The sequence below is a fragment of the Equus przewalskii genome, chromosome 6, assembly GCF_037783145.1.
Source record: "Equus przewalskii isolate Varuska chromosome 6, EquPr2, whole genome shotgun sequence".
Taxonomy (NCBI): domain Eukaryota; kingdom Metazoa; phylum Chordata; class Mammalia; order Perissodactyla; family Equidae; genus Equus; species Equus przewalskii.
In genome coordinates, this window is record NC_091836.1 from 10550074 (window position 1) to 10576781 (window position 26708).

The following is a 26708-nucleotide window of genomic DNA, read 5'->3' on the forward strand; positions in this document are numbered from 1 at the left end:
CAATGCTGAATTTAATGCTGGCTTTGTTGTACACATACACACAGAATCATTTAAATGCATCTCTAACACTATATATGTTCTTGGTTGTCTCAGCTTTTCTGACTCGGTTTCGATCAATCTTGTTCTATATCTTGAATCTAAAATGAGATCTTTTATTCTGAAAAAGTGGTTTATGTTCTTTGGAGTAATGCTGTCATAATGTTAAATATTAATAAGCCTGAAGCTTTTTTTGTTTTAATTTAAGAATGTCTAGAAATTAAATTGTAGTGATGATTTAAATACTTATACATGTAACATTTACAACTTGATTAGACTTAACCCAGTGGCTTTATTGTATTATTAAGTGCTATCTGTGTAACTTCAGCTGTGTATCATGGATGAGTCCTCTTTAAAACCAAAGAGGTAATCCTCGACTTAGATTGTGCTCAAAAACTTTGTTTGAAATTCAAAGGAATGTCTTTCTATAGAGATAAATTTAGTATTTCAGTCATATAAATGCTTGTTACATGTTTAAATGTAATAACCATAACATATTTACATGTATCTAAGTTCTTCTAAAGGATATATAAAAGCCTCTTCTTTGCTGAGATACTAGTAATTAACTGCAAAAGCAACAAAATAATTATTTATTAATTATTGTTATTATTATGTGTTGAGCACCAGTGCTTACAGAAAAAGCAAGTTTAAGAAGAGACATGAAGGGTGGGATGAGACCTCTGTAAAACCTTGGTAGAGACATTTCCGAAACCATGAAAAAGTAGGTGAATAGTTTCAGAGACGTTAAAAGTTAAACAAAAACCCTGGTTGACCAATATCATGGTTACTTAAAAAAAGAAAGAAAGAGTCTTCAAATATTTTATCTTATCTTAGGTTCTTTCTGCACGGTACTACCATCTGCCCTGCTGATCTAGTAATTTCTTTTTGACCTTCTCAATGTCATTCTCCTCTTGAACTCGTAAGTTAACTGAAGAGAACGGAAGTAGGCTTGCAAGGTGAAATAAAGTATGCTCAGTTAAGTTTGAATTTCAAATAAATAACAAATAATTATTTTAGTTCTATTATGTTTCATGCAATATTTTATTTCATTTTATCTAAAATTTAAATTTAACTGATATCCAGTGTTTTTATTTATTAATCTGACAATGCTAAGTGGAAGGAGAGTGGTAGTCTGTAATGTAACTCCAAAGTCTCATTTTATTGTCCCAAATAAACAGTCACTTCAAAAGAGATACTATACTGGAGTTGTGGGAAGACGAAAATACTCAGCCTGAGGTGGGGTCAGTGATCATTAGATTTCCAGCTCACAAAGGAATCAAGACGCTGTTTTTTCCATAGAATAAAATCAAACATTGAGAGATAGGAATAATCAGGCTGAGTTTGGAGGTAAATTGCTGTTCAAATAGTCATGCACCACGTAACAATATTTTGGTCAATGAGGGACAGTGTATACGACAGTAGTTCCATGAGATTAGTACCATATAGCCTAGGTGTGTAGTAGGCTATACCATCTAGGTTTGTGTATGTACACTCTATGATGTTCGCACAATGATGAAAATTACCTAAGGATGCATTTCTCATAAGTATCCCCATCATTAAGCAACACATAACTGTATTATAGACAAAGCTGAAAAAAAAAATTGAAGACAAAGGACTTTTCTAATTTTTACATAGAATTTGATTTTTAAACATCTGCATTTAGTATGAAGCATATATATATTATTTTATAGAATAGATTAATTTCTTCTCTGCTGTAGATTTCTGTTTAAAACAAAATTGGTTAGATGTTTGAAAGGATCAATTATGAAGAATAATTATATTCAAAAACCTTCTCTCATCTTCACTTTCTCATTTTAATAAATTATGCTGGAGGTACAGCCCCTATTCTGCTCTTGTTACTTGGTAATAGTTATTTATCAAATATTATAAATCCTTACAATATTTACTTCACTAGTCTATCAGTAGGTATTTTGTCTTTGGTTTTCTCTAGTTGGTGCCTTTTATTTGTCTATGAGTATCACATTATAGGACCTATTTGGCACAGTGGGTTGATTATTATTACAGAAAATGAGGGTAATAAACTATAGGTGATGAGTACATTTTATGTTGTTGCTGCTGTTTGAACCAGCAAAACTGATTGAAGAAATAAGAGACAACTCAGACTGTATTTCATGTTTATTTCAGTTATTCATTTTGGGGGGTTTTCTGGGATTTAGCTCACTCTGAGCTAATATCCTTTGCCAAGCTTCCTATTTGTTTTTGGGTTTTTTTTCCTGGAGGAAGACCAGCCCTGACCTAATATCTGTTCCAGTCCTCCTCTCTTTTGTATGTGGGATGCCTCCATAGTATGGCTGATGAGTTGAAGCAGGTCTGCACCCAAGATCCAAACCAGCGAACTCCAGGCCACCGAAGAAGAGTGTGTGGAACCACTCAGCAATGGAGCCGGCCCCTGTTTATTCATTTTTTTAATGGGTGGATTATCTTGGTGTGTTTAGGAAATACAGAAGAACTCTCTTACATAACCCTACATTTAAAGACTGACTACTGAGAGCAATGAAAAGTTGGCAACATTCATAGGGAAATACAACCTTATATTGTAAATGGACTTATAATTAAAACGACAATGAGATAATGCTGCAAATATAAGGAAAAAAATTGCTAGTGAGGATACAGAAAACAGGAAATTTCATTTACTGCTGGTAAGGATGCAAAATGGTACAGCCACTTTGGAAGACAGTTTTACAGTGTTTACAAAGCAAAACACAGTCTTACAGTGCTTCAAGCAGTTGGACTTCTAGGCATTTACCTAACTGATTTTAAAACTGATGCTCACAAAAAAACCAACACACAAATGTTGGTAGGAACTTTATTAATAATCACCAAAAACTAGAAATAACCAATCAAGATGCCCTTTTAAAAGTAAGAGAATAAACAAGCTATGGAAAAGCCATATAATGCAATAGTCTTCAGTGATAAAAAGAAATGAACTATCAATATATGCAAACGCATGAATGAATCCTATATGTATATTGTTAAGTGAAGCAAGTCAGTCTGATTAGGCTACATATTGTAGGATTCCATTTACGTGACCTTCTGAAAAGGGAAAACCTATATAGAGACTGTATAGACTGGTGATTGCCAGGAGTTGGGGTCAGGGAATGTTCAAATGGGTGAATGAAGCTTAAGGCATTTTTTGAGGGTGGTGAAACTACTCTGTATGATACCGTCCTGGTGGATGCATGACATTAAGCACTTATGAAAACCGACCGGACTCTATAGCATAGCATAAATCTTAATGTATGCAAATTTTAAAAAAATAGTTTAAGAGGTTAGAAGATCCCAGGATGGAATATAGAAGGTGACAAAGAATCTAACTGTATTATAAACATATGAAGCAATCTCGCTTAGGGAAGTGGGTGAAAAAAATTACAGAACTGGCTGACTTTAGAAATGAATCTGCAAGATTAAAAGCAAACTTTACTCTAGTTAATAACTTAATTTCCCCATGTTAGTAATTCTAAAACCATTATACATGGAACAGAATGATTAAGTCAATGGATGGTGGATGGAGAAAGCCAGGTTTATCACCATTGGGATGGGAGGTAACAGAAAAACAAGAGAAGAAGGCTAGAATGAGCCATGTGGTAATGAATTAGAGTTGCAGACTTCAGTATGCATTCACGTTTAGCTTAATATGGTACAGATGGTTACATATAAAAAAATTACAGATATGTGTATATACATGGCTAGGCATACATACACATATTTTCTTGCTCTGTCATCTGAGATGGGCTAGAAGCAATGTTCTCCAGTAGAAACCAGCCCATAAGGTGCCAAGCTCTTGGTTTTCATATCATTCTCTAATTAAAGGAGTCTGGACTACTTGGAGAAATGGCTGATTCTAGGAGTGGAGCAGGAAATATATTTCATCAGCCTAGAGTATCTTGTAATAGCAGAAAGTAAGGAAGTGCTAAAATGAACTAACCAATAAATACTAAAGAAACATAATGAGGAGAGTATGTCAAAAGGACACAGGAGCCAAATGAAAGAGTTCCCAATGGCCCAAAGTGGAACAATTTGTGCAAGAAAATAGAGTATTGAGTTATAACTCAAAGAATAAAATAAATACTCATAAGTCCATACTGATATAAAAAAGTGATTGAACAAGTAAATGAATGAAAAGAATAGACAAATTTCCGATGTGGATGAATTTCAATTAATCTATGTAGATACTTTTTTCTCAGGGAAGTGCTGGGTAACTTTCTTCTTCCTAAGTGTGGGCTGTACATAGTGACTTGTTTCTAAGGGCACAGAATGGAAACAGAGGATAAAATGAGTAACTTTACAGTGAGGGAATCTGATAAATGCTACCTCAGCCAGGAGATGATCAAGGTCAACATCAACCATGACGGCCTTTACCCTTTATATGATATGATGAGAATGGCACCTCAGCTCTGTGGTTTTCTTCCCTCAAACTCACTTCCCTAAAACATCACTCACTGCTGATGTGTCAGCTGAGGTGAGCAGGTCCATCCAGAGCCAGGGTAGGCTCAACTGCACCCCATCACTTGTGCAGAGGGGGAAAGAGGTTTCCAGCTGATTGGCATCAGGCCTGTGTTGTCTGGAGAAGGGAGATGGACGGCAGTCTAATCATGAGAAAAATAGCAAGTGAATCCCATCTAAGGGGCATTCTATAAAACATCTGGCCAGTACTCCTCAAAATTTTCAAGGTCAGCAAAAACCAGGAATATTGGAGAAATTGTCACAGAAAGAGGAGGCTAAGGAGACATGACAACTAAATGTAATGTATTACCCTGGATAGGATCCTGCAATAGAAAAAGTAATTCTATAAAAACCAAGGAAATTTGAATAAGGTGTGTACTTTAGTTAAAAAGGAAATTTCAAGGACTGGCCCAGCGGTGTAGTGATTAAGTTCGTGTGCTCCACTTTGGCAGCCAGGTGTTTGCGGGTTTGGATCCTGGGTGCAGACCTACACACTGCTCATTAAGTGATGCTGTGACAGCGTCCCACATACAAAAAAAAAAAAATAGAGAAAGATTCGGTGTCAGCCCCGTGGTATTATGGTTAAATTTGCACACTCTGCTTCGGCGGCCCAGGGTTCACCAGTTCAGATCCTGGGTGCAGACCTACACACCACTTATCAAGCCATATATATAAAGTGGAAGGAGATGACCATGGATGTTAGTTCAAGGCCAATCTTCAGCAGCAAGAAGAGGAGGAGTGGCAGCAGACTTTAGCACAGGGCTAATCTTCCTCAGAAAAAAGAAAATATAGACGAAGATTAGCACAGATGTTAGCTCGGGGGCAATCTTCCTCAAGCAAAAAGAAGAGAATTGGCAATAGATGTTAGCTCAGGGCCAATCTTCTGCACCTAAATAAATAAATAAATAAGTAATAAAATGAAATATAAATATTGGTCCATTATTTGTGACATATGTACTGTATGAGTGTAAGATGTTAATAATAGGGGAAACTGGTTGTGGATTTATGAAAACAAAGTGGACTAAGCATAACATTCTGAATGCTTGATCTGGACAAAATATAACTAGGACCTAAAATAAGATGGTAATGAAGGGCATCAGCAAGAGAAAAGAGATTCAAATGTATTTGGCAATAAAATATACAGAACTTGGTTAATGATTAAATGGTTTGTGTTAGAGGGATAGTTATTTTTCTCACTTTGCTTATAGGTGTAGATGATATTACCATTTACTTGAATACTGAATAAAATAGGAGGTGTGTATTTGGAGTCAGGAAATAGTGAATTCAATAATATAGATGTTGAGCTTCAGATAGCTGTAATACACTCAGGCCAAAATGTCTAAAGTGTAGGAAAGATGACTGAGCTAAAATGCAATTTGGGATTCGTCATTGCATAGATCAGGCCAAAATGTCTAAAGTGTAGGAAAGATGACTGAGCTAAAATGCAATTTGGGATTCGTCATTGCATGGATGAATTTAAGCTTTGAGAAAGGAAATAATCACCCAAGGATTATGTATATAATGATGAGTCATAAGGAAAGGAAGAAATTCTGAGGAGCATGTGCTTTTAAGGGGCAAGAGAAAGTAAAGGTTGAAAAGAATGGAAGGTGAGTTATGAGTTTGGGGAAACTCTAGGAAAGAGTGATAACAGAACATCTCCAGAAGGAGCGTGATCAGCAGTGTCAATGTTGTGGGAAGGTTACATGAGATTAGTACTAACAGCTTTTGTTTTTAATGATAAGGATAGTTACCTTTAATGAAGTAGTGGAAACATCAATCTTATGGCAATGAGTTGTGAAATGATTAGTAGAGGAGGAATTTAGACAATTACTATAAATTTTGTTTTCTGAGAAGTTGAGCTGAGGAAGAGAAAGACAAAAAATGGCAGATCCCTTGGACAAGATGGAAATTTGGGAAGGCATGTGTGTCTGTACATTTGTGGTTGTGTATTTTAAAGCTGGAGAAGCTACTGTTTATGGAAATTCAATCCACATAATACATAATATGCATGTTGATTGTATATCACACTAGTTAGGTTTTGCTGCATAACAAACCATCTTCAAATTTATTAGCTTAAAATAAACAAGAAAAAAAAACCCAAAACATATTCTTTCTCACAATTCTATGGGTAAGCTTGGTAGTTCTGGTTTGGCAAAGTTCAGCTGATCTCTGCAGTCCCCGTGAGATTTGAAAGGGTAGGGCTGGATGGTGTAATCTGGCCTTACACTGCTGGTGATTGGCTCTGACTAGCAAAGGCAATGGAAATGACTTGGTCATGTCTCTGATCCTCAGTAGTCTAGTCCAGGCTCTTTCACATGATTGTGGTTTCAGGATTCTCACATGCAGCAAGAGAAAGGGCAAACCCTAATTTGCAAGCACTTTTCAAGCTCTGTGTGATGTTTGCTAATGTCTCATTGACCAAAGCAAATCACATAGGCAAAAACCACATTCAAGGGGTGGAAAAACAGATTCAACCCCTTGAAGAGAGTAGCTGCAAAAGCACATTGCAGAGAATATGCAATACAGTGTTATTATAGTCGGCACTATGCCATACAGTAGGTCTCTAGGACTTACGCATCTTGCACAGCTGAGAGTTTGTGCCCTTTGACTAATACTTCCTCGTTTTCCTCTCTCTCCAGCCCCGGGCAGCTACCATTCTATTCTCTGCTTCCATGAGTTTGACTATTTTAGACTCCTCATATAAGTGCTATACTTAAAAATTTGCTCTGAGGGTCAATCTTATTTTAAATGTTCTTATCACCAAATAATAATAATAGTAAAAAATAAAGAGGATAGGAGGAAATTTTTGGAGGTGATAGATATGTTTATGCCATAGATTGTGATGATGGTTTTGCAGATGTATACTTATTCCAAACTCATCAATTTGTTTACATTAAATATGTACAGCTGATTATGTATCAATACCTCAATAAAGTGGTATAAATAAAGTATGCGTACAGCAATAAGAAATAGCCATGCCCATTTTTGAGCTCTACCACATATTTATTTATGTCTATGAATGTTTTACATGCAAATAATAGCAAACTTGTTTTAGGTAACAGTAAAGAAGATGGACTATTTCTCTGTAGGTTCATTTCAGTGATAGAGAGAGCCCTGTGAACTAACCTAATTAGCTGAGCTTAAAAAAACTTTAAAAATCAGTAAAATTGCTTTTATCAATATGAAATTAATTAGCCAATAAAATCTAAGCTTTTCATGATAGAATGTGTGAAATCATTTGGGGAAGGAAATCATAATTACTACAGCTTAGTGATGAATGTCTATGTGACAAAAAGCATCAATATTTCAACCTCTGCTGTGCCAAAATCCATGTTGTTGTTTTCTTTAAAAATTATTCTTCAAGGATATGTTGTCCTCCAACTATGTGGAGAGGTAGCAACTGAGAAGAGACAATGGAGTCAGGATTTATCTTCTTTGAATTTATGAGCAAATTTACCGACGTTCCTTGGTTTTTTGTAAATTGCTTTTCATTTAATCTCCATATTTAAACAAACAAACAACAAAAACTAAAGGGTTTAAATTGTCCTGCTCTGTTATACAGAATGTCCTATCCAATGGATTTCTTGTGTCATACTCCTTATGAAATGTGGGTAGTGATTATTCTAATTTCCTGTTAAATATTTAAGAATTGGAGAAATGTATTACAATAATATTTATTACAAATAGGTTTATTTCCATGAAATGTAATAGAACAGCCTGATAGGATACTGAGATTAGAGGCGATAGTACATGTGAAATATGTCATATCCAAATATTAATTATTAGTATTTATTATTAGAATAAGCTAGAAAGCAGCTATTGTTTGACTCATAAACATATGATCATTTGGTTGAAGACTTTTGAAAAGGAATTTTTTTGCACTCCACAGTACTAACATATATTTTCCAACATCCCAAATCAGTTTGTGTATTTTTATCAAAGTTATAGACTTAAAATTATTTAATTAGATTTATTAAAATTGGATATATTTATATCTCTTCTAAACTGAAAAAAATATTTCCCTAACTGAATTTATAAATCTTAGAATTAAAAATAATTTGGAGATCGTGTGGTCCAATTCCTGGTACTTGGGCAAGTAGAATATTGCTTGTTCTCAATAGGGATGAAGTTCAGGGAAGTTCTGTCACATGCCCAGTGTCACAGGAATGGTAGCTAGTGAAAGAAAACATGAGGGGCTGGCCCCATGGCCGGGTGGTTATGTTCACACGCTCTACTTCAGGAGCCCAGAGTTTCACCAGTTAGGATCCTTGGCACAGACATGGCACTGCTCATCAGGCCATGCTGAGGCAGCGTCCCACATGCCACAGCTAGAGGGACCCACAACTAAAAATATACAACTATGTACCACGGGGCTTTGGGAGAAATAAAGGAAAAAATAAAATAGAAAAAAGAAAGAAAAATGAGAAGGCTGCCTCCTACAGCCATGCTTTCAACATACCAGACAACATGAAGGTGAGATAAGAGAGGAAATCGAGTTGCTCAGAACTACACAGACCTCCTTTCTACATAAGGACATTTAGTTACTTTTTCCTGAATTGCTTTGAGATACCTCTAATGGAAGCTGTATTGCTTTAAAAATAACCAAAACAAGGGCATTTTTTTCCCTTTACTTTGACCCCATTCTCCTCCATTGAGTTAAATCTATTTTATTGGAAAGGTGACAGTTTGCTCCTTCTGCCAAGAGGATGATATACTATTGAACAGAGAATGTCTGTCACTGATAAGCTTATACAAATACTCTTCTTCTTGGTGGCAGTGTGGTAAATAGCACAGAACTTTGTCACTGCCAGCTAGTGCTGCCTAAGAACTTTAAAAGAAAAATGAAAACAGAAGTGTTACAGAACAGGTGCCTGATAATCTTAAGTCTCACTGGCCTACTGAAGTTCAGAAAGAGAAATGGATTATGGCTCCTCCATAATCATTTTGAAATTATGTATGTGCACATTGTATTGGTCACCTAGGAAGTCATGATGATAATGGAGCCTACCTCGGTGCAGGAACCCAAGTTGACTCTTATCAGCTGTGCACTTGGTGGTATTAGACATGTAATTAATCAGAAGACAATTTAATTTCTCCTTGTCAGCAGCAGGTCACCTGAATTTAGTGACTTTTATTTGTTGTTTTTATCTTAAAGGCAAAGAAAATGTTAAAAGGTATCTATAATTGTCAGCAATTCCTGGAGTGATAAAAAATTAAACCATCAACTAAAGACAGCCGGATTCAGCATCCTACAGAAGCGAGAGTAAATACGTGTTCTCAGTGCTTTGCAGATTAAAGAGAGAATTAACTAATTTATTAGGACAGCTAAATGTTACTTCTCTTACATAAGAATATTATTTAAAATGTGTTTCCTCTTGAGTATTGGCTAAGGAGTAAGTAATATACATCAAAGTGTTTTGTAATCTAGAATGTGCCATGAAAGTTATCTCATGCTTCTTAAACAGGACTGACTCTTACTGGAATTATTATTTTCGGTAATGAGGAATCTTTGCTAACAGAAAATTAATCATGTACATTGATTCTCTTTCTTATTATAAAATAATGCTCAAAGAATTCATGTTGTATTGTGTCCATGGAAACTTGTGAACCGATGTTCACAATATCATTTTTTAGGCAGAGATAAATTTCTACCACAGTAACAGTACTATGAAATATATCTATTTATGGTGAAAATTGTTTTATTGCTTAGCATGAGCTTCTGGGGAGCCGTCCCTATGTAGTAATTTGAATAATTTGTCAGCAAGAAAACAGCTACTTTTCTATATATCATTGTTCAAATGTGGGTCTATTCTGTATATAAAAAGGAGAGACAGTTACATTCATTGAACATCCAAGCAAGCTGGACACAACTGAGATGCAGGAGAAATGCAGGGAAAAATTCCTGCTCTCCTCAACTTCAAATAAATTTTATAGGTTTATCAGGACTTAAATACTGAAAATATATCATGTGTAAAATAAACAATATAGAACTAGTTGTGAGAATGAAAAAGGGTTAAGTGCTGCGTATTCTGTTTATTTTAGTTCTTTGGGAAAATCTTATTTGACTAACCGTCAATCAAGCTAAATACAGATTTCTTGAAATTTTGTCAAATTCTGTATTTGGTGATATTTGTTTAATGAATGTCCACCACAATATTTTTCTTTCCTAACATTAAAAAAAAAACAGTGCTTTCTATTTTAATTCTCATTGTAGCTTTAGCACTGAAATTTGTCACAGAGTTTAGTTGTTCCCAATGATGTGTTTATAATGGTGACTGTGCTTGCAGCATGACCTTAACCGTACTGTGGGTTTAGAGTATGGGGGAACCATCCAAATGGTCCAGATCAGAGATAAATATGGTTTTAAGTGATGATCTTTTCCTTTTTATTACGTGCATATTTTTCAATTATGATTTTTGTATGCTTAAATAAAAAATACAGAGCCAGCTGCTCTATAAAAACAGAGACAATGCCTTTTCTATCTGACGTTTCATACGTAAGACCTAGCATAGTACCTTCTATAAATATGTATATCTATTTTTTTTAAATGAATGAAAGGAAATAATTAATTGTTTGATTGCGTTCCTCTGTTAAGAGAAGCATAAGCTGTGTTTCTGGTTATAGCAATTTCTGGTCAGAAAACATCCAGAAAGCATGAATAATTTTGGATTCTCTAACCTGATCATTTGGATGTTTCCCAATACCAAGAACTAAATTGAGGCTTCTTTGGACTTCCTGCAATCCTGGGTTAAAGAATTAGCACTTATCTTAGATTAATACAGGGGATTTGAAAATAGCCAGTAAAAATTTGAAAGAAATGGAGAAAGAAAGGAGGAAAGGAAGGAAGAAAGGAAAGAAAAGAAGTGAAAAAAGAAAGCAAAGGAAAAGAAAATAAAAAGGTAAAATCTTTGAATTGTCAGTGCCTTTGATCAGGCTGCTTAAGCCTCATGTCACACATTTCCAGTCAGTTCAGAGGTCTGACAGATTTTGCTTCAAGAGCTTCTAAAAGTCCCTAAAAGGACACCTGGCTTATATGCCTCTCTATTAGCTTCTCTGTGGTAATTCAGACAGATGCACTAGCTGACAATGCCTTTGCTGGCCCAGAGCTATTTTTGTTTAATGCCTAAATTGAGAAAGAACTATTTCAACCTGGCCCTTGGATCTATATTTGTTCCAACATAACCCTGAAGAAATTGACTGTTTTTTAAAATAGGATTCAGTAGAACTCAAGATGCAACATTTGTTTCATTTATGGTTCGGTCTGTCTTCTAAAAACTATAATAGCTATGGATAAAAGTTTCCAAGTAGGCACAGTGTATATAACTTGTCAAAGCCATTGTGTACTGGGGATAGAGATTGCAGAGTGAAAAGGTGTTTTTAAAAATAGTCTCATTCCCAGTCCCAGCGGCCTAATAAATTGCAAATATCTTTTAATACAATTTATTTGTTTTTTTTTTTAATTTAACAAATACTAATTCAGTGTTTACTATATATTGTTCTAATCACTAAGAATACAGCAGTGAACAAGACAGACAAGATCTGGGTCCTCAAGGAACTCACTTTCTAGAAGAGAAGATAGACAACTTAGCAAGAAAGGAAATAATACAAGTTCTTATAAGGATAATTCTCATGAAGTAATTAAGTAGAATAAAGGGATTGTAAGTGATGTGTATGGTGGTGGAGTAGCAAGGTGTTTCTTTACGTAGGATGATCAAGAAAGGTCACTCTGAATAGGTCTCGAAGGAAAGGATTGATGAATGTGGAAAAGCGAGCCATGCAAATATCTGGGAGAAAGTGTTTCAGCAGCAGAGGAAGGCAGGTTTCACAGCCCTCGATAGGGAACAGTCTTACTTTGTTCGAAGAAAAACCAGCATAGAAGAAGAGAGAAGAACTTAAACGGATGAAGAGAATAGAGTTCGTGACAAGAAGAGAGATAAGGGGTGAAATAGATAGGCAATGAGCAGATACCATTTTAAGCAGAGGAGAGAGGTAACTTGATAATATGTTAAAAGATCATGCCAGAGCCAGACCTGATGGCTTAGTGGTTAAAGGTTGGCTCTCCTGCCACTTCAGCAGTCCAGGTTCATTTCCCAGTTGCAGAACCATACCACCAGTGTGTCAGTTGCCATGCTGTGGTGGTGGCTCACATAGAAGAACTAGAAGGGCTTCTTTTAAAACTGGGATATACAGCCATGCTTTAGGGAGGGAAGAAAAAAAAAGAGGAAGATTGGCAACAGATGTTAGCTCAGGGTGAATCTTTGCCTGCAAAACAACAACAACAAAAAAGATCATGCCAAATGCTTTGTGGAAGATAGATTGTAGAGCCTGGGCAAGAATGTAAGCAGGGAGAATAGGTAGCTTGCTACTGCAAATGTCTGGGAGCAAGAAGATGGCAACAACGATTTAGACCTGCAGGTATTCAGTGGTTATTTATTGATTTCATTATGAGTCAGCAGTATGTGCTAACTGGAAAAGAGCGAAGATGATCTTCAGGTGTATTAACAATATCTAGAATAAGAGAGAGGTTAGATCTACTTTGTATCTATCGTACTAACAATGACCATCGTATTATGTTCAGTTCCAGGCTGGACCATATCATGGAAATGAAGATAAACAAGAATGTGTTCAGTGGAGGGAAAGCAAAGTGATGAGGAAAGCTTGAAACCATATTATAATAGAAATGACAAAAGCAACTAGAACTAAAGATTAAGCTAATCTTTAAGGAAATTTTCAATCGAGGGTTTGGGGAAGACTTCCTTATTCTTGCCAGGTCTTTCCTAAATTAACTAATGGCTGTTTTTTTGTGAGCTAATAAGTAAAATAGTCAGAACTCCAATATACAGATGTCTTGGGGGGCAAGCAAAAAGCCGTTTTGTAGTTGAACTCTGTATGTATATCCTGGTTACACTTTACAGAGTGACTTGACCTTCCTCTTTTATATCCAGATTAGCAATAATGACTTTCAATTGCACATTGTGTTTATTTGGAACATAGAGAGCTGGCCGATGTATATTGTCTAATAACAAGCAACTATAATTGTTCACAGCATAAAACAAAATACAAAGACTTTGAAAAAATAACCTTTTTTTCTTAATGTATTATTTATAAATATCATTTTCAGTATCCTGATCTCTCAGTGAGATGCATCAGCCTATTATTTCCCATAGCCAGGAAGAATCGTCGTGTGGCAAATAAGCAGGAATCTCAGCTAAAAGATAGAATTTCTGAAGGTTAGTACTACATACGGCTGCTATCTTTAAATTGCTAAATGTTTGTCATATATAAACAGTTTAGACTTATTCTAAAAAATCCAAAGGGACAAACCAGTCAAAGTACAGAAAAGCGAGAGATAGAATTAGCGTCTAAAAAGACGATCATTCTAAGCAGCCAGAGTTGCTCAGTGGTAGAATCAACTCTATCCCAAGAGAGTCTATCAGCTCTCTATAAAGAAAGTTCAAGCATGAACTAAATGATCATTGTGTAAAGATAATTTTAGCATCAAAAGTCTTGCTCAATCAGATGATATAAAATGTTTTTCCCCTAATCGTTAGATCTTTGATTCTGTAAATTAGACTTTAAGGAATAGTTAAAAGTTTTTAATTTAATATTTTTATTTTTTTTTTTGCTGAAGAAGATTCACTCTGCTCTAACATCTGCTGCTAATCTTCCTCTTTTTGCTTGAAGAAGATGTTCCCTGAGCCAACATCTGTGCCGATCTGCCTCTATTTTGTATGTAGGTCATGGCCACACCACGGCCACTGGCAAGGGGTGTGGATCCACACCCAGAAACTGAACCTGGGCCACCAAAGCAGAGTGCACTGAACTTAACCACTAGGCCATGGGGCTGGCTTCAATTTTTATCATATTTTTAATAACAGAGAATCTTTAATAATATAGGATTACCAAATGAGAGAATGGTGAATAGTTATAGATAGAAGAACCGAGAATGGAAAGAATGGGTTGGAGGTCAGAAACAATACATGGATAAATCCAATGGAGTTGACATTTATTGAAAATGAGGGATAAAAGAGGAGAGACTAAAAGATACTTCTGTCTATTGTTTTATGCCAGCATGCGGGAGAAGAGTGGAGCCAGCATTAGAAATAAAGATCAAAAAAGTAGATTAGCTTGAAATTAAATATGGCAAAATATGATGGAATATTGAATTTAAGAAATAAACAGTTGTTATAGTCAAATAAAATTCAATGAATTGGAGAGAAAAATTAATACACTGGAATCTGTTTTTTCATTGTGGAACATAAATCAGCAAGAACCTAATCTGCTGTGGAATCCATCCAAGGAGATTTATTTTTTTAGGTAATAAAGTAGACCTGATTATAAAGTGGTCTTTTTCATGAACTTAGATGATTCTATTCTGCGAAGCTATTCTGTTTGGTCAGAGCTTTTTTAAAATGTAGTTTCTTAATAAGCTTCCAGAAATTATTCCTTTCAGAAAACAAAATAGCATATCTTCGGGAAAATTGCCTAGAATTAGGAGGGCTGTGTACTAATTTCAACTTTGCCATGATTGTGCGACTTTGGGCAAGTTATCATTTCCTTCTCTGTGACACAGTGGCTTAGGCTACATTACTTTAAATCCTCCTCTATATTCTAGTATTGTTTTCCAGTCATCTCAGAACTTTTACTAAAACCCCAAAGTTGAGAACAATAGACAATTAAGTGTTCCCACATTTGAAAGACTGGTGCTATATGCTTTTGTGGTTATTTACTAAAAGATGTCAAATATGGTCCAGCCTAAACAATCAGACAATTAGAAATTTAAAGAAAGCTAAGAGAAGTAAAAAAAAAAGAAGTCATCAGACTATTTAAAGCTGATAGAAGTGGACTGAGTTTTCTCTTCCCGTCACTAAGGGGAAGGCTAGAAGATATTTCCCTCAAGTCAAGAGAGAAAGCTCCAGAGGAACCCCTTGTGGCAAGTGGAGTGTCCGCAGGAAGAAACTTGTCTCTCACTCTGCTGCTAAATGCTTGCTAAGCTACAGAAATTCAGATGTCCATTATATAGAGAGTTGTGGAACAGAATATGCTAGAAAAATCTTGGGAAAGCCTGAAATGCTTCCCCAAAATTTTGTGGGTGGGTGACATGGTAATATAAAGCCATAGAAACTACCTCCTGCTTCTTAAAATCATGAAATTGATAAGAGTTATCCTTAAAGGCTGAATGAGATTAGAAGGTGACAGAGGGTACAGTAATTCCTAGCATTTGGAAGGTCAAGGGTTCATGAACTTTCTGTGGGACAGAAGTTGATCCTGCAGAGGTAGCCAGGCTTGGACCATCTTAATGGATTCTAGCCAATGCCACCTGACAGGAAGAGATGACCTCAGAAAAAGAAAAGGAGAGCAGACTCCTATGGGCTAGAACATGGAGGGGGGTATCAGCGTAAGGTAACAATCAGAGTAGATTGCCATATCCAGGAACTGGGCAGCATGATGTATTATAGGGAGCCTCCAAAGAACCATCATGTGTAATCCATTAGAGAATCAGCATTTGGGCATTTGCCATAAAGACAACCTTGATCACCGTATCACAACAGGGCCAATCAGCTACATCAGGCAAGACTTTTGGCCTTTATCTTTCCAGTAGCATCTGAAAGATTCATCAGGAAAAGGGAGGAAAGAGGAAAAAAAGAAACCTTTTTGCCTTACCACAGGTCCTCTAGCCATGGCGCAAACCTGATCTGGGGAGAGGAAGGCTGAGAGAAGTTTTGGTCTTGACAATGCTGGATGTATTAGTATTCTAAAAATTAGTCACTATCGCCAATACATGCCTTGTTCTAATACCTTAAAGTGATGGGAAGCTGGAGACGCATTGAGAATGTCATCCAGGGCACGGGAAGGGAAATCTGGCAGGAGATGTTTAAAGGCCATAATTGGAGAAAAATAAAACTTTTCAGTCCCTATCATAAACTCATTAAGTATAGTTGGATATTCTCTTATTAATATGCAAACCTCCTGGTAGCCTTTCATTGATATTATTCTTTCAATAAAAATGTATTGAGTGCTACTCTGTGTCAGGCAATGTTCTGGACAGTGAGGGTAAAATAAAGAAAAAAACCACTCTATAGTCTTAATTCACAGAGGTTACAGACATTTGGACTGATGAACAAATCTTGAAGTACGCTGAAGGAGGGAAGATGCCCAGGAGTCTCTATGGTGTAGAACATACCTTATATTAATCATAATTCCCTTAAAGATCTTTCTTGGACCCTCTCCTGGCACATTTATTAAGTAACTCACATCAAAAGACTTCAGAAAAAGACAGGACTTAAGCGAATGGTGAGACATTGAATGTATTTGAATAGGTAGAAGGAAAACGTGATTTAAGGCAGAGAGAAACGCACTGGCATTGGGCGCAGACAGCCCTAGATCTGCCTGCTTATATCCTTTGGCGCATTACAGAGGTTCTTGCCCAGTTGTCCTCCCTTACCCCCAAGCCCTCTCATATTCCATAACCATATGCTCTAAAATGGACTCTTCACGTTTAGGAAAATAAACTGAAAGTATATGACTTGTGGATCTACAAGTGATTAATCGTAATGTTTGGCGAAAGCATGGAATCCAGAACAAAAATGTTTTTACTAAATTAATGTGCAGAAGTTATGACATTTATGTTTCTATTATGCATTTTGCTATAACTTATGTGACTATAGTAATTTGTTATAGAATGTTATGGCTTTCATTTAATTAAAAAACATGAGTGGCAGATATTTTTTTTTTTCTCTTTGAGAGAGTGCATAGAAAAATCTATTCTTAGAGTGATAAATGAAATAGCACAAAATAGAATGTTTAGCATAGCCTATGGGAATATCATATGGTAATTACCACAGGCATATATTCAAAACAAGGTTTGGACAATCTTTCAATTGTTGCTTCTAAAATATTTAAAGATGATTCTGCATTCTTGAAGACTTTTATAGTGATGAATTAATTCCCAAATGTTTCCACTGTTTATTTACTATTGGCTATGAATAATAGCCATAATCATAAAACGAATCTTGTGAAATACATCAGAGAATTATTTATCAGTATTGAAGGCATTAGTAAGAAAGATATGATTTCCACACCAAGTGTTCTATGCTGAGTTCCTCAAACTAATTTTTCAATTTGCAACTATCAACTTTAAAACTGAATATTTAAGTTATTCAGCTTTGTTCTCTCTTTTGGGGAAAACTATATGGTATGTTACCAGGTCGTGCACTTTCAATCCTAAAATTGCCTTAATATGCTCCTACTTGAAAAGGAATTGTACCGCTTTCCCCCTATCTTGCAATGCTTCAGACCCGTTGGCCTTGATTGGCCTTGATTTCTGTTATAGCCCAGTACAAGGCTTCTCAAAGGGAGGACCACAGACTGAAGGATTTTGGAGACACTCCAGGGGGTCCATGGTGTCAAAACTATTTGCATCATAATATAAACATGTTGTGGGCCCTTTTCACTGCCTTGATATTTTCATTCAGGGAGCAAAAGCAACGGTGAAAAACCTGCTAAAGCCGTACTCAGTTAAGGCAGTGGCACCAAAAGGTATTAAATACAATTTAAAATCTAGTCTCACTCAGTAATATCCTCAATGAAACCATAAAAAATGTGAATTTTATTACATCAAACCTTTTAATACACAACTTTTAATAATTTGTGTGACAACATAGAAAGTATACATCAAGTACCTCTGCTGCATTCAGAAGAACAGCACCCGCCTCAGGGAAAAGCATTGTGGTTTTGTTTACGATTGTGCACTTGTTTGAATTGTGAGACGAGCTAGCCAGACGCTTTCTCATGGAAAATTGTTTGTACTTGAAAGAAAGACTGACACACAAACTGTTATTCAAGCGTGTATTCTTGCCAGATAATTTCTAATCAATGAGCTGAGAAGGTCTGCCCCTTCTTGGGGAATAACTGACAATATTTGTTGCCAGTAACAAAATTCATTGTAGTTTTATTATAGCTGTTTTAAAATAAATACATTTTTGTAATTTCTTAATTTTGATTTTTAATATAGTAAAAATTTAGATGCTATAACTCATCTAAAGGAACATTCTTTGAGAACCCCGATAATTTTTTTAAACTGTAAATGAATCGTAAAAGCAAAAGGATTGAGAATAACTACTCTACTTCAAGTTGAATGCATTGTAGACCCTCAAACATATCTGTTCATTGAAATGGGAGGATTAAAGGCTGGAGAAGTAATCATGTGTAAGAGCATGACGATCGCATCTGAAGAACGTTGTAATCCATGGTAAAGAATTTGGATTTTATCCCATGTGGACCACTGGTACATCAAGTGAGCTTTTGGGATTTAAGATTTCCAACGTGAAGCAGGTGAATGACAACGGCAAAGACAAGATGTGGTTGTAAAATAAATTGTTCATCATTTCCTTCCTCTGAATTCAGTCAGATATCACGTTAGTTTATTTCTTCTATTATAATATCTCACATCATTTATTCCATCTTTTCTATCTCCACTCATTTAACTAAGTCCACTCTGAAATCACCTCATGTCTAGTCTGCTAATTTCTCTCTGGTTTCCATGCCATCAATCATTTGTTCTTTCAACTTATCCTGAAATCTGCTAGTTGATTAACCCACCTAAAGCCAGTCTTGGCTACATCATATCACCCCTTAAATGCAATCAGATATAAAATAAACATTAGTGTTAACCATTAGTGAGATGATAAAACATAAACTTCTCAGCATAATGGCCAAGGGCCCTAGTCACCTCTCTGAGTATATATTTGACTCTTTCTCAAAATAAAAACTACTTCAATGAAAGCAGTTTATTCACTTTCTCTTTAAATATACTAAATCCATTAAACCTTGGTACCTTTCTTTATATTGTGTTCTCCAGCCTGAAGCACAGTTCTTGCTGCTTCATCTTACACAGATTTACTGAGATAATCCTTGTAAAGCAATTATTACAATGCCGGAAATGTCAGTTATTTTTATTCTTATTATTAGTATTATTGCTATAATGTAAGCTCCTGGAGAGCGGAAACTATGCACTATGTTTTATCTGAATCTCCATTGCATAGTAGATGGTTCTACATATAGTATGTCTTCATAAAATGTATGTGGTTGATAGTATTGATTACTCATCTGTTGACTGACTTTTTTTAAAGTTTGAAGGAAGAGCCACTCATCTAAGAAATCTGCTTAACAAGGTATGAGATTTTGAGAAAGACACCAAAATAAAGTAGAATACTCAAATTCAGGGCACCATAAGGTGGTAGACATGTAACTCTGTCCAGGAATATTATGTATCTTTATCACCTAGGCAGAGACTCATTAACAATAGTGTAGTAATTTGCAAAAATCTCATTGATCAACTTCTTCTTGGTGAGTGAAGTTCAGTCAGAGTTGAAGTTAATAATTTATGAAGTTCATACCATATATTGTGAAATAGATAATATCACAAACAGGAAGGTTACATTGAAATAGTGGCTCAGACCTGGAGAAGTTTTGTAGTATGGATAATTCTCTAGGTGTTCTGCCTCTGACACTAGAAAATGAGGCAACTGTGGAAGGAGCCTAAACTACACAGGATCTCCATGTGGAATAGTTCTCAGAAACACATTTCCATTTACTAACATTATTGGGAGAATTTTCTATTTTAGAAGAAAATACACAGGCTGAGGACCTAAAAAGAGTAGGGTAGAAGGGGACCTGGTTGAGAGAAACAATGTCTCCCATAAAGGAGACAGAAATGCAATAGCAGATTGAATGGGGTCTAGGGAGCTAGTGCCATGGAAAGAAGAGCAATCAGATTCAGTCACAGGATACCTGGGAGCAAACCCCACAGTCTGACACCATTTGACACCGAGGAGGAGCCACTGCCTCTGTAATCAGCCTGGGTAATCATATGTGTAGTTCCATTAGATGGTTTGCTTCACCTCCTATGAAATATCATTCAGAGAATTTGAAATGTCTGTGTGGGAGACGGTGTACGTTCTCAAATTGGAAGTCATTTGCAGGTGATATAAAGATTTTGCTAAAGTAGGGGCCGGCTCCGTGGCCAAGTGGTTAAGTTCGCACGCTCCGCTGCCGCGGCCCAGGGTATGGCACTGCTGTCAGGCCACGTTGAGGCGGCGTCCTGCATCCCACAACTAAAGGGACCTGCAACACAGATATACAGCTATGTACAGCGGGGGTTTGGGGAGATAAAGCAGAGGAAAAAAAAACAGATTGGCAACAGTTGTTAGTTAGCCCAGGTGCCAATCTTAAAAAAACAAAAAGATTTTGCTAAAGGAAAACTGTAAGGAGAATTTAAAAAATGATGATCAGTTTAAAAACCAGCAGCATAATTCTCTCAACAGAATAAATGCCATTTGTTAGCATTAGAGGAAATAACCATGCATAAGATGCAGAAGTACAGTAATTTCTAAGTGTGTTAAGTGTGAATATTTAAGTCTTTTGATTAATTTCAACTTAGAATTCAATAAATTATACCCTGATCATTCAGTATTCATGTTTTCAACATTCTAAACCACCAAAACCAGAAAAAAATTACTTCTTTAGAAGACGGATATGAAATGAAGCACATGTATATTTAGAATATTAAAAGAGTCATATTGCCTTGAAGAAATACTGTAATAGAAAGTGAATCAGAGGTGATTGTGGGAATATGTTGTCTGTAGTGAATTTCTCACTTATTAATTCATATATATTAAAAAATCATTATGTTTTTAAAATACTCAAAGAAAAGTTACTTAAGTAGAAAGAAATAATTCAAACATACACACTTTCATGTTAATATCAACTTACAAGTTAATTATTATTACTTCTCAGTCAAGCATATATGAGACAAATCCCATGTCTCCAGCACTGAGATGAATGCAATGGGATACAATGTTTACAGGAATATCAAACCTCACAATGTGCCTGTCCTCATAATATTCTTAAAGTATTCTTGGGGGTGAGGGGAAGTCAATAAGCAGGAAAATAAAGGTGAATAATACAAGATAAGCCATACTGTAGAGAGTTCACACACTCTATAAGTGATAAGGAAGGGGGTTTTAGAGAAAAGCAATGAGGGAGAGATTCACTGGGGTAGCGGGTCTATGGCCAGTCTTATTAGTTAGATTTGAAGTATGGAGGAGGGAAGGTCACCTATTTGAAGGCAGAGACATACAGGTCTAACTTCAACGGGAGGGGAGCCAGTGAAGGAAGTGGGGAAAAATGGAAAAGAAAAGATCCTTGTTTAATGATAATATGTTAAGTATAAAAATAAAAAATAAATAAATAAAAGAGAAAAGGCTGCTGGATACAGATATGACAAAATCATGAATAACTTCAGAGATCAGTGATGGGGAGAAGAGATTTGGCATTAGAAACTCTGAATTTAAACCTTGGAACTGCTGTTTATTAGCCATGTGACTTTGTACAAGAAACTAAACTACCTTGACTTTCTTCAACTCTAAAATGGAAGTGATGATAATTAATTCACAAGTGGCAAGGTTAAGATAGGACAATATTTCTCAGAATATATAACACATGACTATCATTCAGGTGAAGCTTCTCCTAATCCAGCCAACCCAGAGTGATATTGCCCCCTTTCAAACCCATTGAATGCATAGCGTGCACAATTCATTTGGTGCAAACCATATACTCTCTTTCAAAAGATCTTGTGTTATCTTGATATATCATGGTGCTTTATTCAGGCTAACTACTGAAACAACCGCACAAAATCTCAGTGACAACTGTATTAAGTTCATTTTTCACTTGTTACCATCCCATCAATGTTGGTCATGGAGGTTTATAAGTGGGAGGAGGACACTCAGAGGCCTAGCCTCCTTTTACCTATTGGCTGTGGCTTCTTAGTTTCTCAGGGTCTGGGAATCTTCCAGAGAATCTTGGCCGTCTTGGCCTGGTCGGCTAAAATACAAGATGAGAAAGAAAGTGGATTGTGTCCAAACCTGATTGTGTAGGGCGTTTAAGTCACTGTAAAGAGTCCAGCTTTTATTCTGATTAAAATATGGAACCATTGCAGAATTTTGTCAAAGAAAGGGCACGATTAAAGTTCTGTTTTGAAAGGAGCTCTAGGAGGTAAGCAGAGAACAGTAAGGAGGCGAATACAGTAGTCCAGGTAAGAAATGAGGATGGCCTGGATCAGCGCGGTAACAGAGGAGGTGGTGAGAGTCTGTTTCTGGATAGATTTTAAAGTTATAGCCAACAACATTTTCCAATCGTTTGCATGTGCAGCGTGAGATAAAAAGTGAATCAATGGAGACAGGGATGACAACACCTAGAATATGACAACATAGGCAATCAAGTAAGTTTAAAAAAAGAATGAGTAAATTTTTTGTTTTCCTACCAAGAATGGGTTTTACAATTAACTTCAATATCTCTCTGACTCTGGCCCTAGATTTTCTTGTATCAGTGAAGAATGCTTTCTCTTCCATTAGAACCACAAAACCCAGATGTATATTTTAAGTATTTATGCATTAAGATCATAAAGATTTTTGATATCCTCTTGTAATATCCCCTTGATTGCTAGAATGCCTAAAAAGTACGTCATCAAAAACTAGCTTCACATTACAGCCCAGCGAGGTATATAAGACATAAAAATTGGATGTAAACCCTTGTCACTAGTATGAAAGGGATTATCAGTTATTTACTCACTCTTTAAGTGAGTTCATCACACACTGGGGACCCCTGTCAGTGCAGCTTCAATTGTTAACTGCCTTTATTAAAAGCACATATCATCATGTAGCCACAAAAACGTGATATAACAGAATACGATTTCTTTCTCTTATCTCTTCTATCTTCATCATAGGAAAGAGAGTATTTCTCTGTTTGCAGAAGCTAATTAATCCTGTTTAAAGAAGATTTAATAATACAGAAGACTTTTTAGATATGGACAAAACAAAGATAGTATTTCAACATATTTTTAGGTTGCTTTGTTCTTCGCATCAACAAAATCCCACCATCTAGAAGCTATTCCTGTATTGTTGTTTTCAACCTCGTGTATTCTTCTCCCTCATATGTTTACAGAAGATCTAGACCAGCATATGCAACTTCTGCCAGACCTCCATGGTTTGGATTGAATCCATCTCTACTTTTGAGTGTTTTTCAGAATCTCTCTCCTATTCCCAGCATAATGCCAAGATGAGGTCATTCGCTGGAGTATACTCATTAACCTAATATATACCTTTGCCAGGGGTATGTGAGGTAATGTGCATCCTCTCTTTTATACACCAAGATTGTGGAGTGACTAGAATATTTCACTCTCCAGCATTGGTGCACTTTAACCAGAATTTCCAATAGAAGTATCTAATGATTGTAATTACTACACAGGCCTGATTGTTGTCTACCAAGAATAGTCTCTATTTTTTATGCGTAGTATATCCAGTATCATAGCATACTTTTCATTGGATTCAGCAGACAATTTTACTTTATTGTGAAGAAGCATTTTAGTTTCAAACTTACAAGACCTAGCCTTGTCCACTCTTCTATCACTTTGGAAGGTAGCGTTTATTTCATTTGCTGCAAGCCTTTGACTGGGAACAGCTTTCCTAAGCGGAGCGCTTTGATTGGTAGCTCTTTTCCATTAAGTGCAGTATTGTGAAAAGCTCCAGCGAATGCAGACAAGTGAGGCTTTAATACTCTGTCTGTCTGGGGGATGTTGCTGATAGCTGGACAAAGCTTGCACTCAGAAGGTAGCCTTGGTCTGTTTCATTGTGTTCAGATCCTTATGCAAGCTCACTTCATATCATGCAGTTGTTCTTCACTCATGCACTGGTAAGAAGGGTACTGCATTTGAGGAGAAGATAAAGGTTAACCATTGCAACCCACGCACCATATAATGGGATATAGTGGTGTATGAGGTTTGCCTAGGCCTGATCTACAAATATGAGCTCTTAACTTGGAGTGCAAACTGTGAAAAGAAGTGCTTTAGTTACATCGCAATAGGTAGCGTCAATTTTGCCCAGCACAAAGCTGGAGGTGGTTAACATGGCTTGCCACACCGCTGTTAATAGTAGCACTTCAGATCAGGGCAACCCTGTTAAGTGGTAACATTTAAACTCAGCCCAACAATGTAAAAAGTGGTGCTTTCATCTCATTCAAAAAGACTCTAGCATGGTTCTCCTCACTTATCAGTTGATTTTTGATAAGACATATCGGTGATAATGTAGACTATTTCCATTACGATTCTTATCAAGTCACAGGACATTAAATTAATATTATATGAAAATATAATAAATAATATAATATAATATTTATAAATGATTTCCTCACATATATGACTCATTCTTTGTATTAAAATAAGTAAATTCAACATGAAAATAATCTAAATCTCTCAAACATGTCTCTTTTAACAAGTATTGAAACATTAGTGAAAATAATAAGTAGAGTGTAATTTTGAAAAACAATCTATAGAAGAGCAAAATTAAATATACAACAGAAGTCAGGAGCATATGCTAAGCTATAGAGTAGATAGTAGATGCATGAAGTGCCAGTGTTTTTCTCTAAAGTCGTCTTCCAAAGAAAAAATAACACAGGGGCTGTGTTCATGATGCTATGAATGTCGATTTCTAAAGTTTCACTGAACTCCTCTTTTTTCCTCCAAATGTGTATTACACTGTATATATACTGTTAGTTGTAGATGACATTGTGGTTTTTATCAGTAAAATCAATAAATACTGAAGTTCAGTGTGGTGCATTGGGTCCCTGAGAAAGTTCTTAAGCCCTTTAAAAGCTGACTGCGCAAAGGGTATGTCCTCGTCCTGCTCCATCAGTATCACCTGGGAGCTTCTTAGAAATAGAGGCTCTTACCCTCCATCTGTAGACTCAGAATCTGCATTTTAACAAGATCTCCCTAGCTCAGATACACTCTAAAGTTTGAGAAGCACTGATCTAAAAGACCGAGGCAATCTTTAGGGTTTTGGTTTAGGTATTTAGTGAAGATTCTGTCCAGAACCTTGGCATCTCAATCAAAATTAGAGCTTTTGCAGAATAGGTCAATGAGACTGTTAATGAATTATGCCAGAATCCTTTGTTTAACTTTATGGTCCACTTCAGAACTTTTCTAGAATTACCAGAGATCACTGACTTCCTGGCTGAGAAATGCTGACTTGTACCAAAACACACATCAGTTCAAGTAGCCTGGGATCCTACTCGAGGAACTGTATTCAATCACGGACTATAGCTAGAACAGAAAGATCAAGGAGGTTCTTCTAGAAACTCAGGAAGAAGAATAGATTTCTGTTGTCATAAATGCAATGTGAAAAGAAAATCACAGCAAACCACCAAGCTCCATCTCTTTTATAAATCTTTCATTTAATATACATTCATTCAACCAATATTTTTAACATCTCATACATCCACCAAAAGGCATGGATTTTGGGAAAACTCATAAACTTTCATAGACATGATTCTAATGTAGTTTGAAGCAAATTATCTTAAAGCAAAGAAAGATTTTCTTGTATGTCTTTGATTCAGAATTCAAATTAGCATAGCATGCTTATTAATATACTTAGGAACCATGGAGATATGCATTAAATAAAGATGTAGAGGGAAGAAAAGACCTGTTCCAACTGGAATTTTAGTGTTAGTGCATAGCCAATTCTCTATTCAGAATTTTCCTACTGGAATGATAGAAATTGACTATTCTATTGATTATTTCCATGAATTTACAAAACATAAACTGGAAGCACCATTTCATCAATATCTAGGGACTTCTGTTTGCCAAACTGTAAAATTAAAGATGTCCATCAGACAAAAAAAGAGTCAAAATTTAAAAAATGGGCAAAATAAAAATTACACGAAAATCATGATTAATTACATTGAGTTGAAATAGCCCTGTGTATAAAACTAATATAATTGAAAAATGATTACATGCTCTGGTCTATTATTGATTCTGCTATCCATGAGAAGTTTTCTTCAACCAATAATTGGCAGGGAAAATAAATAGCTCTAGTTCTTGAGAGAAGTTTTCTTTATATATATCTCAATTTTTAGCTAATAGATACAGTAAAGTATTCTCTTTCAGACCTCAACTGCATGATGCATTGGAATTAAGAAATGACTTTGGATCTGGAAGATATCTGATCTGATTTGATATATGAAAAGGTATATTAAAAAATAGGAATAGTATGCTTCCTTTGAATATCGTATAATTGAATATCTACTGTCAGATATAAACAAACAAAAAACTTGAGCTCCATAAACTGTTTTTGGTTCTGAAGTCTCAGTTTTGC

General features: G+C 35.9%; 1 protein-coding gene across 2 annotated transcripts in view; it reads left to right on the forward strand.

Annotated features, from left to right (window-relative positions):
• Nucleotides 1-26708, forward strand: part of CNTN5 (contactin 5) — a 1129093-nt gene that overhangs the window by 474880 nt on the left and 627505 nt on the right. The gene's annotated exons all lie outside the window — the stretch shown is intronic.